This window comes from Geotrypetes seraphini, chromosome 12 (genome assembly GCF_902459505.1).
Source record: "Geotrypetes seraphini chromosome 12, aGeoSer1.1, whole genome shotgun sequence".
In the NCBI taxonomy this organism is placed as follows: Eukaryota; Metazoa; Chordata; class Amphibia; order Gymnophiona; family Dermophiidae; genus Geotrypetes; species Geotrypetes seraphini.
The window spans coordinates 106,125,361-106,141,873 of NC_047095.1; the positions used below are offsets into that span (position 1 = coordinate 106,125,361).

At 45.4% G+C, this 16,513-nt stretch overlaps 1 pseudogene; it reads left to right on the forward strand.

The window, feature by feature from the left end:
• Positions 1 to 3,404: 3,404 nt before the first annotated feature.
• LOC117346243 overlaps positions 3,405 to 16,513 on the forward strand; it is a 77,024-nt pseudogene continuing 63,915 nt past the window's right edge.

The window sequence follows — 16,513 nt, forward strand, 5'->3', positions numbered from 1 at the left end:
GAGCGGGTTGCTTCAGAGAATTGGGACGAGACTTGCAGTGTTATTTTGCCTTCAAGGATTTCTTGAATAGCATGGTTTTTATTTCTTTTCTGAACTATTTGTAGTCTGGGGACATTATCAGTAAATTGGAGCATTGGTAGTCTAGTTTTGCTGCTTGTGTGGCTAGAAGGCCATTGTACAGTTTTTTTTCATTTGACGTCTCTGATTGGGAGGTGCGAGAAAAGTTTGTTGGTTCTCCTATGTCCGGTTGAGGTAGTTTGGATTAGGCGGTTGTTTAGTTGGGCTGGGCTGTCTCAGTTTATTGTTTTAAATAGTAGGCAGTAGAATTTGAATAGTACTCTTGCTTGTATTTGGAGCCAGTGTGAGTCGAGGTATGCCGCCGTGATGTGGTTGTGTTTCCTCAGTGAATAGATAAGTCTTAGCGCTGTGTTTTGAACTGTTTGTAGTAATTTTATCATGGTTGTGGGGCAGGGGAGATAGAGTATGTTGCAGTAGTCTAGAAGATCTAGGAATAGGGACTGGACTAAGAGCTGGAATTGTATTCTGTCGATGAATACTATAATTGTTTCTGTATTATCATATACACTTCCCCCTCCCTATTCACGGTTTTGTTGTTCGCAGTTTCAATTATTCATAGCTTTTTTTCCCCCAGTCCCTCCCCCCCAGAGAGATGCTTTTTGGTAGCCCATATAAAAAACTTGGATTGGGGCAAGGAGAGAGGTGGAGGGGGCCATCGGAAGTGGAGGGGGGCATCAGATGCAGAGGGAGGCCATCGGAGGCAGAAGCAGAGAAGGCGAGCAGCTGCCCAGGAGCACAGACCTTTCCTGGTGGTTTAGCAGTAAGACGGAGCAGGAACAATTTTCCTACACTCCTGCCCCGTGCAGAGCTGTGCTGTGAGTTCCTGTGGTCTCACGAGACTAGAACAGGGAGTTCCTGTTGTAGTCTCGTGAGACCAAGGGAACTCACAGCACGGCTCTGTTTGGGGCAGGAGTATAGGAAAATCGCTCCTGCCCCACGTCACTGCAAGACCACCAGGTTAGTCTGGGGATGGGTCAGAGCCGCCCCAAAAGTTATTTGCAAATTTTCCCTATTCGCGGGCCGGCTCTGCCCCTAATCACTGCTAATAGGGAGGGAGAAGTGTACTCCTCTTTCTTTGCATTATTTGTGAGTTCACAAGTGGGGGGTAGCCTGCTATTTACTCCATGTTGCTATTCACCCTAAATGTTTCTTTATTTGGTTAAGTGTTCTGTGAAGAGTATCGTCTTTATTCCTTTCTTCGGAAGAGAGTTCCACCACATTTAGAACAAGATACTTTGTTTTCCCTGTTAGTGTTTCATTGGAGTAAACCCCCAATATGGTTCATGTCAGATAGGGTTGTCCAGCATTAGTCCTCGAGGGTTGCAATCCAGTTGGGTTCTCAATATTTCCACAATGAATTTGCATGAGATCTATTTGATTGCACTGCTTCCATTGTATGCAAATAGATCTCATGTCTATTTATCTGGAAAATCCTGAAAACCCGACCATGCGAGGGCCAAGATTGGACGTCCCTAATGTAAGAGGTAATCCTCAATGTGTGGCTATTAACAAGAATCCAAACAGTCCTTCATTATCCTCCAATCCCATCTGGCAAGGCATTCCAGGGCTGCTGCACTCGCACCAGGCAAGCATCCCACTTGGATTCTCCCCAGCTACTGGGATGACTCACGATTAAACCTCCCTATCTGTTCTTTCTCACACAGAGCTACAGTTTTCCTCACCCAACTCTGTTCCTGAACAGGTTTCCCCATGTATCACTCTCAATTAGCTCATTCTTCCACTCCCAAAGCTTTCACTTAAACTTTGCTCAATCAGCAGGCAGTGCCTTTCTTTTACCTCAGTCCCCAATTGCAATGCCAGTCTGGGATAACTCCCTTCTCCCTACTGGTACTGGCAAGGGGTTCAAGCCACCAAAGACCTCATACTCTCTTCTACAGGTGCTTAAATCACTCAACTCTCTTTCACCAGTGACATCCTACTGTCAGTCATTTACAGTAACCAAATTTTGTAACATAACAGATTTACTGTATGATTTGCTGTCATAACATGTCAATCCACTAGGTCCATAACTTTTCCAGATAACCATCGATCCTCCCTCTTTGCTCAGGCATAACCTAACCAGTCTCAGTAATAAGGTTGCTGTATAGCTCCAGAAAAAGGAGGATGGATTGAGACACCTGGGTTTTACTTCTACTGAAAGCAGTTTACATGGGGCATTGAAGTGTTAAGTGACTTCCCAAGGTCACAAGGAGTTGCAGTAGTTATTGAAACCAGCACAGCATGCTAAGGTAGCTATTCTGAATTTTAGGCTACTCCTCCCCTTGAGCTAATTGTCCTGCAAGCTGAATATTGACTTCCAGTAAGTTTTGGAAGAAATAATGGATCAAGGCTCAGGCTGCTTCTCATCTCCACCACTGCCTCTACTGGGGACCAAGTTCTGTCATTTTCATTTCTCCCTCACTTTCTTCATCTCTCTTAATCAATTAAAGCCCATCCAAGACAAACCAGCAGTGGTTGTGTTTCTCCTCTCTCCACACAGCCTGGCAACTCCCTCTCTCTCTCGACTTCTCTCTTCCCAGTACATCTCATTGCCCTTGCAAGCGGGGACAACAATGTGCATCTGCTTCCTGCGCCAGCCTTTCACACTTCTCTCTGCTGTGCCGTACTTTTGCCAATGTCACTTCCTGTTTCCTTTCTGGCAGGATGCTACAGCCTGCGGGGCTGATGCAAGTAACGGAAGTATATCATTGCTGCTGCCCAAGAGATGAGGCATGCTAGGAGGGGGAATTGTTGGGCCATGGGCAGGAAAGGGTGGCAGCAAAAGCCAGATCCAAGGGCAGAAGAAGAGAAAACAAGATGCTGTGGCGGCGGCAGAGTTGGCAGTGGTGGTAGTTTGAAAAGGCCAACATAACTGTGGGCCCACCCAAAATAACAGATCTGACCAGAATATCAATAACTGTGTAGGGTAAATGGGGTATTTCATCTTTTCCTGTTATCATCAACTACATTACACTGTTATATTATTACACTGTATCTTGCACTAGCATTCCAATAAAATTAATGTTTGTCTCCAGTTAATGAAAGCATAAAATCCAAAAGATTATATTTAAAAACAACAACCTATAGTTATATAGTAATTGCAGATGACAGGAGCAGATATGCCTTAAGGCTTGACCTCTGAGCAGCAAGGCACAACAGAGACCATCTAGTGTCCACAGAGGTGTTGGAGCCCAGCTAGAAATAGAGCAGTCACCTCACCATCTCAATTTTACTGTCTTTCTGCATTTTCCTCTGGTGTAAATGCAGAAATCTACTTCCGTGCATTTTCTATTTATCCTTCAAATATCCAATTGGAGAAGACCATCATGAACCATAAAGCATCTCCTGTCATGCAAAAGTTTAACATTTGGAGCAAGAAGGGTGAACATTTTCACAGAAGCTGTTTTATAACGTTAAAGATAGAAGCTCTACTGGTTCTGATATTGATGATCTGTGACATCCTGTGGAAGACGGCCGAGTGTCAGTGCACACTTCAGAGCTTCAAAACAAGACAACAACATGGATATTATAGAGATGGAGACATCATAATTGGAGGACTCATAACTCTGGTGACCTTAAGTTCATATACTACTCCATCCTTCAATGTTCCTCCCTATTTAAAAGCATTTAGCGCGTAAGTAGCATTATGGTTGAGCAACTGCCTGAATATGCTTGCAGATTTTATATTGCTTGATCAAGGCATGAGCTACAGATATAACTAACTCATGTTAAAGGGATCTTTGGATGCAAAAGTTTCCAAAGCTAGAAACATTTATTTAATGTTCATGTTTTCCAAGTTATGCCTAGTATGAGCGATGTGTGAATGAGGGCAGTGTGGGTTCCAGAGATGTGAGCATTCAGGGGGACTATTGTGGAGGAGTTTGGGCTGTCCCTCTGCTCATCTTCTCCTATCTTATTTTTTTTCTCTCCCTTCCTACACTCATTCCCCTCTCTTCTCTCCCCTCAACTCATCTCACTGCTTCTTCCCCTCCAAGTTTCCAAATTTATTATATATTTTGATTAATCGCCTATTCCAAGTTCTAGGCGATGTACAAATTGTTAAAATATCTAAAATATAGGTAACAAAGCACACAAACATACAGCTTAACAAATTAAATTGCTAATAAGAACATTCTAATACAAAATTTAAATCATTTAAGTTAAATAATTTATACATACGACATAAAAACAAAAGGAAAAATTATTTAGGGATTACAATCAGTGTTAAATTAAATATATTAAGGTAAAAACATTAGGAGGGGAAACAAAAATGATTAGAGATGAAATATTAGATGAAGAGAGACAAAGGAATTATGTTTATTCACTAAAAGCATCTTTAAAGAGAAAACTTTTAAGTTTGGTTTTGAATTTGTCTAAATTCATTTCCTCTCTTATATATAACTAGTCTTTAAGCCCGTTACATTAACAGGTGCTAGAATAGATGTGTGTGTCTTTCTTTCTCTCTCTCTCCCCTTGGCCACTTTCTGTCTCTCTCTTTCCTCGGCTGTCAACCATCACCCCTTGCCTGTTCCACCTGTCCAGCAGTAGGCCTTCTCCCTTCCTTTTACCTCCCCCTGTCCAGCAGCACTCCTTACCTGCTCCCCCTGTCCCTCTTCCCTGCTCCCCCTGTGCAGCAGCACTTCTTCCCTGCTCCCCAGTCACTCTTTCCTGCTCCCCCTGTCCAGCAGCACTTCTTACCTGCTCCCCTGTTCCTCTTCCCTGCTCTCCCTGTCCAGCAGCACTCCTTATTTTCTCCCCCTGACCCTCTTCCCTGCTCCCCCTGCCCAGCAGCACTCCTTACTTTCTCCCCCTGACCCTCTTCCCTGCTCCCCCTGTCCAGCAGCACTCCTTACCTGCTCCCCCTGTCCAGCATGCGGCTCCTCTTCTTTAAAACAGCCTACCAGCTGTAACATTTGTTTCCTGTGTCTCTCTCTCTCCTTAGTGTTTTGTTATTTTTTTCAATCTGTCTCTTTAGCCCCCTGTCCTTCTGTGAGTGTCTGTGTGTCTCTCTCTCCTTGTCCTCTGTGTTTTGTGATTTTTTCAATGTGTCTCTTTAGCCCCCTGTCCTTCTGTGAGTGTTTGTATGTCTCTGTCCTTGTCCACTGTTGTTTGTATGTTTTTTAAAATCTCTGTTTAGTTCCTGATCCCCTGTTCACGGATCTGAGTGTAGGGCCGTTTTGTAGGGCCGGGTCTAGCGGCGCCGTGTAGGGCGGAAGCGGGAGGCGGGACCTCAGCACCGGCCGGGCGGCTCGCGCTGCCGGCCCCCAGGAGCTCCCGCCCGCGGTGGTCTGCCATGGTGCAGGAAGAACAGAGATCGGATCAGGGAACACGGCACCATGAGAGCTGCTGCCCTCAGCTGTTTTTGTTTTTGTATTTGAAAGCCGCTGCCGCCGCAATTAGGGTTCGCCGGCCGCCAGCGCTCAGCCGCACCGTGAGAGCGGTGACCCCCAGCTTTTTTAAAAAATTTGTATTTGAAAGCCGCCGCCGCAGCTCCTCTCTCGATCCTGGTGCAGTTCGAGAGAGGAGCTGGTACCATTCAGTGAGAGCCAGGGGAGAGGAAGGCCACCGCAGCTGTGTAATTTTTTTTTTTTTAATTTGAAAGCCACCGCAGAAGTATGGACAGTGAGAGGCGGGGCCGCGCATGCGCATTCGTTTTTTCGCGACAGACCAGGGAACACGTTTTTTTTAGTGCGCATGCGCGGCCTATCATTTTATTATATTAGATGGAAGATCATTCCAGGACTGAGGAGCGGTTATTGAAAAAAATGTAATCTTTCCCCTTTCTTCCCCTCTCCTTTCCTCTCTGCCATTTTTGCCTCCCCTTCCCTTTTGTATCTTTTCTTAATTCTGACAGTCTGGGAGCATCTCCATTTGAATTTGATATGAATTTCTACCTGTTCCAACAGGGGTCTAGCAACATTTTCATTGGTGAGGTCAGGGAACATTGACTGATACTTCCAACCAATCCATCTCTTCTTGGTATCACTTCCTCAATAAACCTCCACTAGCTCCTGCATAATCAAGGCTGAAGAGTTTATGGATGGAAATATAACCTAATCTAATCAAATCCACAATTTATTAATCACACTACACCAAAGAGGTTCAAGGCAATTTAAATCTATAGAAACTGTCAAATCTATGGGAAAATACAAAAGCAATCAATATTAAAATATTATATCATGAATATTACAAGTCATATAAAGAAGTTTTCAAATTTTTACAAAACTTTAAGTAATTGATATCCATGTTCCAGTATAACTCTGAAATGCAAGGATAGATTTCAACCAAACTTGATATACATATCACTTACAATCTGGGGAATACTGTAGGAGTGGGAAGGGAGTTACATGTAAAAATGATTGAAAATGAAATTATTTTATGTGGATGATTTCAGTGTACCTTAGATTTTAATGTCTACCTGTGGAGGGGTATAATCAAAAAAATGTCTAAGTCCCTATTTGGCCTAAAGCCTTAAACGTTGAAATCAGATGCAGGGAAAGTGTCCATAACCAAAACAAACGTCCTTGTTTTGATTATGACCTGCCCCTACCTTCAGCTGTTTAAATGCCCAGCCAACCACTACGTCTACAAGTACACCCCCACGACGTCTACACTTATACACCATAATGAACCAAAAAAACGCATAAGCCCAAAACGTCCAACACAAGGGCTTTCAGGTGAAGGAGAAGCCAGTCCTTCACCTAAAAGCTGTATTCTGTAACTGGTGTCTGTCAAAAACAACACCGGTTACAGAATCCCCTCAACCCCCCCCCCCCACACACACACACACACAACATTGGGGCAGGAGGGAATCCAAGCCCCCCTGCCTCTGGTACCCGCGGCACCCCCCGACAACATTGGGTCAAGAGGGATCCCAAGCCCTCTTGCCCCGCGGCAGCCGCGGCACACCCGACAATATCGGGGCAAGAGGGAGCTCAAGCCCTCTTGCTCCGGCGATCGTGCCCCCCCCCCCCCAGCCGAGTACGATTGGGGCAGTAGGGAGTCCAAACACTCCTGGCCCTGGCGATCTCCCCGCAGAGTATGATTGGGCCAAGTGGGAGACCAAACCCTCCTGGCCCCGGCGACTACCCATCGAGTATGATCAGGCCAGGAGGGTGCCAAACTCTCCTGGCTCCGGCGACCCCCTACACCCCACCCCCGACTACAATACGGGCAGGAGGGATCCCAAGCCCTCCTGTCCTCGACACAACCCCTCTCTCCCCAAAGACCACCCCCACGAACCCCCGATCAGCTCCCCTGCCAACCCATGACCCCCCCACCCCCACCTCCTCCTTCCCCGTACCTTTCAAAGTTGGCCAGATGGACGGGTGCCAAGACCGCCCGTCCGGCAGGCCAGCCGGCTCCAGAATGGGGCCGGATTTGCCCAGGCAGCTGAAACCCCACCCACAGGTGAGGCCTGAGGCACCTGGGCCAATCTGAATAGGCCCAGGAGCATTAAGCTCCTCCTGTGGGCGGGGCCCTAAACACATGGGTCGGCCGGGGGGTCATGGGATGGCGGGGGGGCCGATCAGGGCTCGGGGGCGGTCGTTGGGGAGAGGGGGGTTGTGTCGAGGGCAGGAGGGCCTGGGATCTCTCCTGCCCGTATTGTAGTGGGGGGGGTAGCGGGTCACCGGGACCAGGAGGGCTTGGGCTCCCTCCTGGCCAGATCATACTCGGGGGGATCACCGGGGCAAGTAGGGTTTGGGCTCCCTCCTGGCCCAATCGTACTCAGTGGGGAGTGTCACGATTACCAGGGCAAGAGCGCTTGGGCTCCCTCTTGCCCCAATGTTGTGTGTGGGGGGGTGATGTATTGCGGCAGGAGAGATGTCTCATCTCCCCTACCACGATGCCATCACTCCTCTGCCCGAACTGCCGCGACCCACGGCAGGAGAGAAAGGGCATCTCTCCTGCCACGGGTCGCAGCAGTTCGGGTAGAGGAGTGATGGCATCACGGTAGGGGAGATGAGGCATCTCTCCTGCCGCGATGGTTGCGGTGGGTGGGTGGGTAGGTTGCCGGGCCGCTGAACTGATTGCTCCAGTGGCCATCAGCTCAGCGTCCCCTTTTTCGGCACTTAGACCTGGTTTGACTTCATCTAAGTCAAAAAGGTATAAATGCCGACTAGGCAACCTGTCAAATATTTTGGTTATATGTGTTGTACGCCAAGGTGTAGGTCGGCCCACCTCCCGCCCACCGCCCCCCTTTCCCCTCCTGTAAACACGCCTCTTTTCTCTCTGTGCATTTAGAGGCAGGGGAAAGGCCTAAGCTTGTTTTAGATACATCTAAAAACCAGCTTTGGTTATAGGTACTTGGATCAGGCTTTTTGATCGTCCAAGTAGCCATTTAGGACACTTTTTAGATGGTTTTTTTTTATGAACCCCATAGTGATTTTGGGCTCGCTGATATGAATACTCAGCATAACTCTGAAATGCATGGAGAGATTTCAACCAAACTTGGTACACATATGACTTTCTATCTGGGGAAAAATACTGTGGGGTGGGGGGGAAGGTAGTGACATATAAAAATTATCAACAACAACATTGTCTAATCCATAAACGCATGGACAGATTTCAACCAAACATGGTATACTGTACATATGACTTAATATCTGGGACAATATACTGTGGGGGTGGGAAAGGGGGTGACATATAAAAATGATCAAAAATGATAGATAGTGTCTAATCCATAAATGCATGGAGAGATTTCAACCAAACTTGGTATACATATGACTTACTATCTGGGAAAAAATATTGTGGGGAAGGGAAGGGTGTTGGAAGGGTATATTAAATCCATAGTTTTCAGGCTCACTGAGATGACACTCCCAATGCCGTTTAAGTCCAAGTTCCAGCAATGATCACTTTATACAAGTCTAGCGATACTGAAAGATTGGGATAAATAAATATCCGGGCAACGCCAGGTGATCAGCTAGTGTATTAAGAAAGTACCACATAATCTGGTGGAAGAATAACGCAAATGATAAAAAAACAAAATCAGATTATCTGAGAGTCAGTCTGTAATTTAAGATTAACTATGCAAGCTAACTTAAACTTAATTCACCTTTCAACTAATAGCCAATGAAGATTTTTATACGCAAAGGCCACAGTTTCATTTATTTTTAGACCAAAATTTAATCTAACCGCAATATTCTGGAGCAGCTGCAATTTTTGGATCATTTTTGGTGTTAAGTTCAAATATAAAGAATTGCAGTAACATCTGAACCAACAGTACAAAATGATGTTCAAAACGGCATTTAAAATAAAAAGTTACCTTCAGCAAGTTACTCAATCCTCCATTGCCCCCGGTACATTGAATAGATTGTGAGCCCATTTGGCCCAATAGGTACAATGTTTCAGCACCTGATTGTAAACCACTTAGATAATCTTGATAGGTGGTAAATAAATGCCTAATAAAGGGGTCCTTTTTATTAAAGCTCACTAACCGATTTAGCATATGCCAAAGATTAGTGTGTGCTAAATGCTAAGGCATCCATCATATTCTTATGAGTGCCTTAGTATTTAGTATGCTAATCTTTAGCGTACGCTAAATCAGTTAGCATGCCTTAATAAAAGGACCCCAAAATAGAAAAAAATAGAAACATTTATCTGCCGTGGCCTATGAGCATGGCTGAAGAATTGAAAATGCATGAGAGGAGAGAGAGGGATATTTTAAAAAAGCATTTAATTTCTGTTATACTTTGAGCTCTGTTTCTAACCTTAATAGCTGTCTATATCTTTTATTTTGATGCTGATTTTTCATATTTTCTTTCTTTCATTCTTCTTCAAGACCTGTACCATTGAAGTATTACAACTTCCTGGCCTTTGTGTCTGCAGTGGAGGAGATTAACAACAGCTCGGAGCTCTTACCCAACCACACACTGGGATTCCACATTTATGATCCTTTTACTGATTTATTAGTCACATATCGATCTGCTCTAAGTATATTTACAGGAAATGACTCCGGGGTCCCAAACTATAGCTGCAAAACATCTGGTCCACTGGCCGCTGTAATTGAAGGTCTTCCATCTGATCAATCGAGTGAGTTTTACAGCCTCTCCAGGATATACCACTACCCACAGGTCAGGCAGCATCTTTGATTTCATTTCATATTCTCTTCTACAACCTTCCCTTAAAGAACATCAGCCTTCAGCAAATTGAAACCAAGGCCCCCTTTCATAGGGTTATCAGACATCCTCCTTCTGAGGACATGTCCAGGTGTCTAGATGGCTTTTCAAAACCCAACACTTTGTTCGGGTTTTGAAAAGGCAGGCAGCAGGGGATAATAATAATAATAACTTTATTCTTCTATACCGCCACAATCTTGCGACTTCTAGGCGGTTTACATTAAAGAGAGCTGGACATTCAGTGATTTACAATATGTAGAAGGAGTACAGAGTACAGAGACTTTAAGAAATCGAAATTACAAAATATACTGTTTGCTAAGAATTTCGGAGCGGACCTGTAAAGAAAAGTCGCAAATTAAAAAAATATATATATATTACAATATACAGTTTGTTTAGAGATTCAGAGGGGACATATTAGAAGAAAGGTTCTGAAATTACAAATGCTGTTCAATTAGGATTTCAGAGGGCATTTTGAAAAGAAATATAGTGTTTGGTGAGATTCTGTTTAGGTGATATATCTGTCGAATAAGGTAGTTTTTATGAGTTTTCTAAAACATTGTAGGTTAGTTCAGCTTTATTAATGTAACTGTCTAGCCAATGTTGTTGTTTGTTTGCTTGGTGCATGAAAGTTCTGTCCAGAAAGGTTTTATATTTACAATTGGTTATGCTTGGGTATGCAAAAAGATAGCTGTTTCTGGTTTGTCTTTTTGGGCTGTAGAATACAAAGTGTGTTTACAGGTACGTAGGAGCTAGTCCCCAAACTAGCTTGAAACATATCCAGGAGAACTTGTATATTATTCTTGCCTCGACTGTCAGCCAGTGCAGTAGTTTGTAGTAGGGGGTGACATGGTCATTCTTTTTTAATCCATATATTAAGCGGATCGCTGAGTTCTGAATGATTCTGAGCTTCCTCATTGTTTTTTTGGGTATACCCATATAAACGATATTGCAATAGTCCAGAGTAGAAAGCACTAGTGATTGCTAGGACGGGACTGGGGCAGAGATGGGTGGGCCTGGGGGGGCGGGTCTAGGGTATCCTGATTTTACAATCATAAAATTGGCAACCTTTCATAAAACCGCAAAGTCGAGTGTCACCCAGCAAATGATCCAATGCTCATTCAGGCGTGTCAATCACTTGAGGGCACCAGTTACAGAATCACAACTATTCAGCCAAGATAGGCAGAAAACCCCTGGCCTACATTTCAACTGCCTATCTTTGCTACCAGACCACAGCAGCCATAAGTTGATTGCAGCAGGGGAATACCCTCTGATCAGAGGGGTGAATTCTTCTGCCATGATCAGCTGAGCCAGCTGCCGTGGACAGAGGACCCCCAACTAGGAACAGGAATGCCCAATCCCTCCTGCTGAGGAGGTGCCTTATGTAACTGGCCAGAGTCTTAACACCCCCCCCCCCCCGTATATCCCAGAATGCATCTGGAAGGGGAAGACCTCCCATTTTGGAGTGGTGGGTATGCCAGTCAGAGGGTGTAAGGTAAGGGGGTAGGGGCTGGTAGAATGCCAGGGGTCTACATGTGGGTGGGGGTGCCATGGAAGGGGGTATTGTCATGTGGAGAGGCAGTTTGGAGGGGCAGCAAGAAAGAGTGGGCATCCCAACTGCTGGGGTAGGTAGTGTCACCAGTGGGAGGGAGGAGTTCTGGAGGGTAGCAGCAAGAGGGATTAAGCATTCCTGCTGCTGAGGGATGTTTTGGCAGTGGCAAGAGGAAATGGACATCCCTCCTATAGCTGTGACAAAATGCAGAATTCAAATTGTGAGGTAGAAACAAACACTTCTAAAAACAACTGCATGAATGCAAATAATTAATGAAGCAGATATTAAGCCATTAATCCCTGGGCTGGAAGCCAGTGTTCAAATCCTTCACTAGATGCCCTCCAGACATTACTTGTGACTCTCAGTAAATCACTTTTTCCTCCATTACCATTCATGCAAATTTTAAGCCCAATGTAACTAAAATGTGTGGTGTATTACATTAACTTGTGGTTTACATGATGGTTAATATATGTTAGTTAGATCTTTGTAATGGATGTTTAATGAATTCACACATTATGTCAGAGGTTAAGATGCATTAAGAGATCTCCTGCATCGGAGTATTTCATCTGAGGGGATTGTGCCTCTCTCCCTGGCTTCCTGTAGCAGCGGTTCTGCTTTTTTCCACTGGTTCCTAGCAGGCATCTTCAGAGACGGACCCCTGACGTCACCGGGTCCATCTCCAACAATTTAAAAACAGAACGCCGCCGCGGGAGACTCGGGAGATCTCCTGCATCGGAGTATTTCATCTGAGGGGATTGTGCCTCTCTCCCTGGCTTCCTGTAGCAGCGGTTCTGCTTTTTTCCACTGGTTCCTAGCAGGCATCTTCAGAGACGGACCCCTGACGTCACCGGGTCCGTCTCCAACAATTTAAAAACAGAACGCCGCCGCGGGAGACTCGGGAGATCTCCTGCATCGGAGTATTTCATCTGAGGGGATTGTGCCTCTCTCCCTGGCTTCCTGTAGCAGCGGTTCTGCTTTTTTCCACTGGTTCCTAGCAGGCATCTTCAGAGACGGACCCCTGACGTCACCGGGTCCGTCTCCAACAATTTAAAAACAGAACGCCGCCGCGGTTGCGGCCGCAGCCGCGCGACCGCAGGGCGTGGCCGAAGGGGCATGCCCTAAGGGGCTCGCCAGGCCCCTTGGGAGCCCCTTGGAGCCACGAGGAGCCAGGGAGTTGGAGATTATTGATTTGCCTATTGGTATATAGGAACGAATACAGGAGATCTTCAGATCCAGGATATATGATTTGATTTGTATCAGTGACTGGTGAGACGCTGAGGGCACGATTGTTTATATTTCAACAGCGATCAGACTATTTGTCAGTCGCGATGCCGAAGAGACGGGGTAAGAGCGCCGCTGCAGCCTCACGACGTCTTGAACACCCCCCTCTCGCTTCAATTGAACATTTTCTTCAGCGTCTTCAGAGGGAGTCAGTAGGTTCGGGGAATCACCCGCTGGACTCTGCGACGTGGAGTGACGCCGGATCGGAAGTCCTTGGGCTGGATACCACGCTGAGCCCCGACCAGAGGAGTCCACCTCCCCCACCGCTGAGTGCGAGTTCCCCATGTGAAAGGAGTGGGCCAGAAGTAGCAGCACTCTCTGATCATGAGGCTGTAACATCAGGGAGCCAGCAAGGTGAAGTCTCTATGGCTTTGTTAAGTCCAGAGATGGTTCCAGCGGATAGAGCAGAAGGAGGAAAAAATCCAGACCAACAGACAGAAGGCAGTCAAGGTGAGTCTTCCCCAACTTTACATGAGACTTTCTTTAAATATGAGAAACCAGCTGAAGTGACTCTTGATTCAATTTGGGACTTAGTTTCCAAACTGGGAGACTCACTAACTAAACAAATTAAAGAAGGTGAAAAGAATATAAAAATTCAAAAACAGACAATAGAGGAAAATAAACAGGAAATTTCTAATGTCAAAGAAAAATTGGGAGGTATTGAAAATGAAGTGAAAATGATTAAACAAGTTCAATCTACAATAATAAAAGATAATCAAAGTATTAGAAAAAAATTGGAAATTATGGAAAATAACTATCGGACTAATAACCTACGACTGTTGAATTTTCCTAAAATCTTATCAGTAAACCCGAGAGAGATGATAAAAAGGTACTTCATGGAGATATTTAATATTCCTGAGGAATCATTGCCTCCTCTCACTCGAGTATATTATTTGCCTATGAACGTAAGGGGTCAACATTCGGAGGATAAGAGACAGGAAATACAAGACCTTCAACAAAATTTGACAGCAATTTTGGAAACATCAGATAAAGATTTGGTTAAACCAGCAACTCTTATACTATCTGTGGCATTGTTGCCGGATAAAGATTGGATTTTGAAAATGTTCTTTAGGAACAAGAGTAAGGAGTTTCTGGGTTTGAAAATTCAAATGTTTCCAGATGTTAGTAGAGAAACTCAGAATCGTAGACGTCAGTTTCTTTTGTTGAAAGCAGGAGTTACACAGCTGGGTGGCATTTTCTTTTTACGTTTCCCATGTAAATGTATAGTAAGATATCGAGATAATAAGTATGTGTTTTTTGAGCCATCTCAACTTACAGCTTTTCTGACACTGAAACGTCTGGAAAAAGAGGGTATAACAACAACTACCACAATAACAACTAAGTAATTGTTGGACTTGGTAATAGAATAATTCCTCAAGTCAGACACATGATACTGTTCTTTATTAAATAGAATTTATAATTGATTTCCTTAAAAGTTCACTCTTATATATATCTTGGATCACATAATTATTGAGGACTTGAGATTGTCCGATTTGAATTGTTCTTTTTATGTTAATAATTTACTTATTATTTTGTGATCGATCTGACAATCTTTCTGTACAAAATGTTTTGATTTTGTTAAAATTTTTAAAATGATAAATAAAGAATAAAAAAAAAATTAAAAAAAAAAAAGATGCATTAAGTCAGTTCAGCAAGTACTAGGGGATCCATTTACAAACCTGTGGTGCATTTACTGCTGCAGCATTGCTACCACAGCTTTATAAAAGGGGCCCTAAATTTGTTAAGGTATGTTAAGAATCCAAATGCATGCTAACAAATACACATTCTTGACCTGTCTAATTTGAGGTTCTCAGGTGCAGGAATACCTTAAAGCCAAACTTTTGTACCACCTTTTGGACATGAATAGCCAGGGAAATCATTAATAAACCAGTGCACCAAACCAACATTTCATCATCTTCATTTGTTAACTTTTAGCTTTAGTGGTCAGTAACAGCGGGATCTGGAAAGACCCTGTTGTCTGCCCACACACATATATATATATACACACATAACCACCTGAAGAGCTGACGTCCAGTCAAATTATCGAAATCATTACCCCCCAAATGCAACAATATGATGTCCGGATGACGCGGACGCCGGCGTTGATCCGCCAACAGAGGCAACAGATGACGCCACCGCATGCCGCGTTGACCCCACCAGGACACACGGACTCCGCGATGACCCAGCTCAAGATAACATCCCCCTGGGTGGATTGCTGCTCATTCGCCGGCCCAATGAACAAACGAATGGCCAACAATCCAAACTGAATAACTGCTCCATCTGGCATCTGAAAAGCAAAACAACAAACTCAGCATAGTAAAGCACCACACACCCGCCCGTTCTGCAACACCCAAAATCTCCCACTCAATGGCCCTGGGTCCCGACGTCAGCCCCCGAGACTTCGTCCCCAGGCCTAATATAACCCCGAAAAGCCCCAGAAACCCATCGCCCAAGCCTTTGAATGCCAGCCTCCGGCAAACCAGCTGCGCTAGCGCTCGTCGCCGCCCCGATCCAGAAAGAGTGCGTCCCAAACCGCCCAGGCTCCATGCCGCATCTCGCCAAGGCTCGCTGAAAAACAGCCAGGAATTGGTACCGAGACAAAGGAGCCCCATCCGCATGTAGAAACAGAACCGGAGACGCTCCACTCCGTACCGCCAAATAAGCTTTCATCCACTCGACGGGACAAGAGAGACACCCCTCAACACGCCGCAGCAAAATCCACTGACCCCGCCCTTCTTGGTCAGTTTTAGAACTGACTACATAAATATGGACTGACTGAGAGCCCAAACGCACATGCTGCACCAGTAACCCCCTACCCCCTGGCCCTATCAGCAGCACTGACCAATAACTCGCCCACTCGAAACGCACCAAAAAAGGTTAATGAATAGGCAGCCCGAAACAAACAGGCCTCGAAAGGGGAACTAGCAACCTCCGTCAACACCCGAAGCAACCGCACCAACAACTCATGCCGAATCGGCAATCTAGGGTCCCCCCTCCCCGGCACCGCTCTACCCATGGCCCGTAGCAAACGCTGCAACACAAAACTGGACAAAGGGCACACCCAACCCAAAGCACGGCAAAAAAAAGTAAAACCCGCCAAACGCCCACGAACCACCCCTCGAGAGACCCCAGCTCTGAAAGCGTCTAGCACAAAGTCCTCAAGGAAGACTCGGCCACATCCCCCGGGGACCAACCTCTACCCGACAGAAAGAACGCTACTACCCGAAACCCTGCAGAATACTGGGACCACGTGGCAGGAGCTACCGACAGACGGAGCATCTCCCAAACTCCTTCACGTCCAGGCGCCACAAATGCTCCAGCATCGCAGTACCTTCCTCCGCTGCCTCCGGAGCCAGACGACGAAACTGCTAAAAATAGAAATGAGATAAAGCGTCAGCAATTCCATTCTGCAGCCCAGGTACATGACGCGCTCTAATAAACAAGTTGAGCCATAAGCAGTGCAACACCAACGCCCGCATCAACCCAT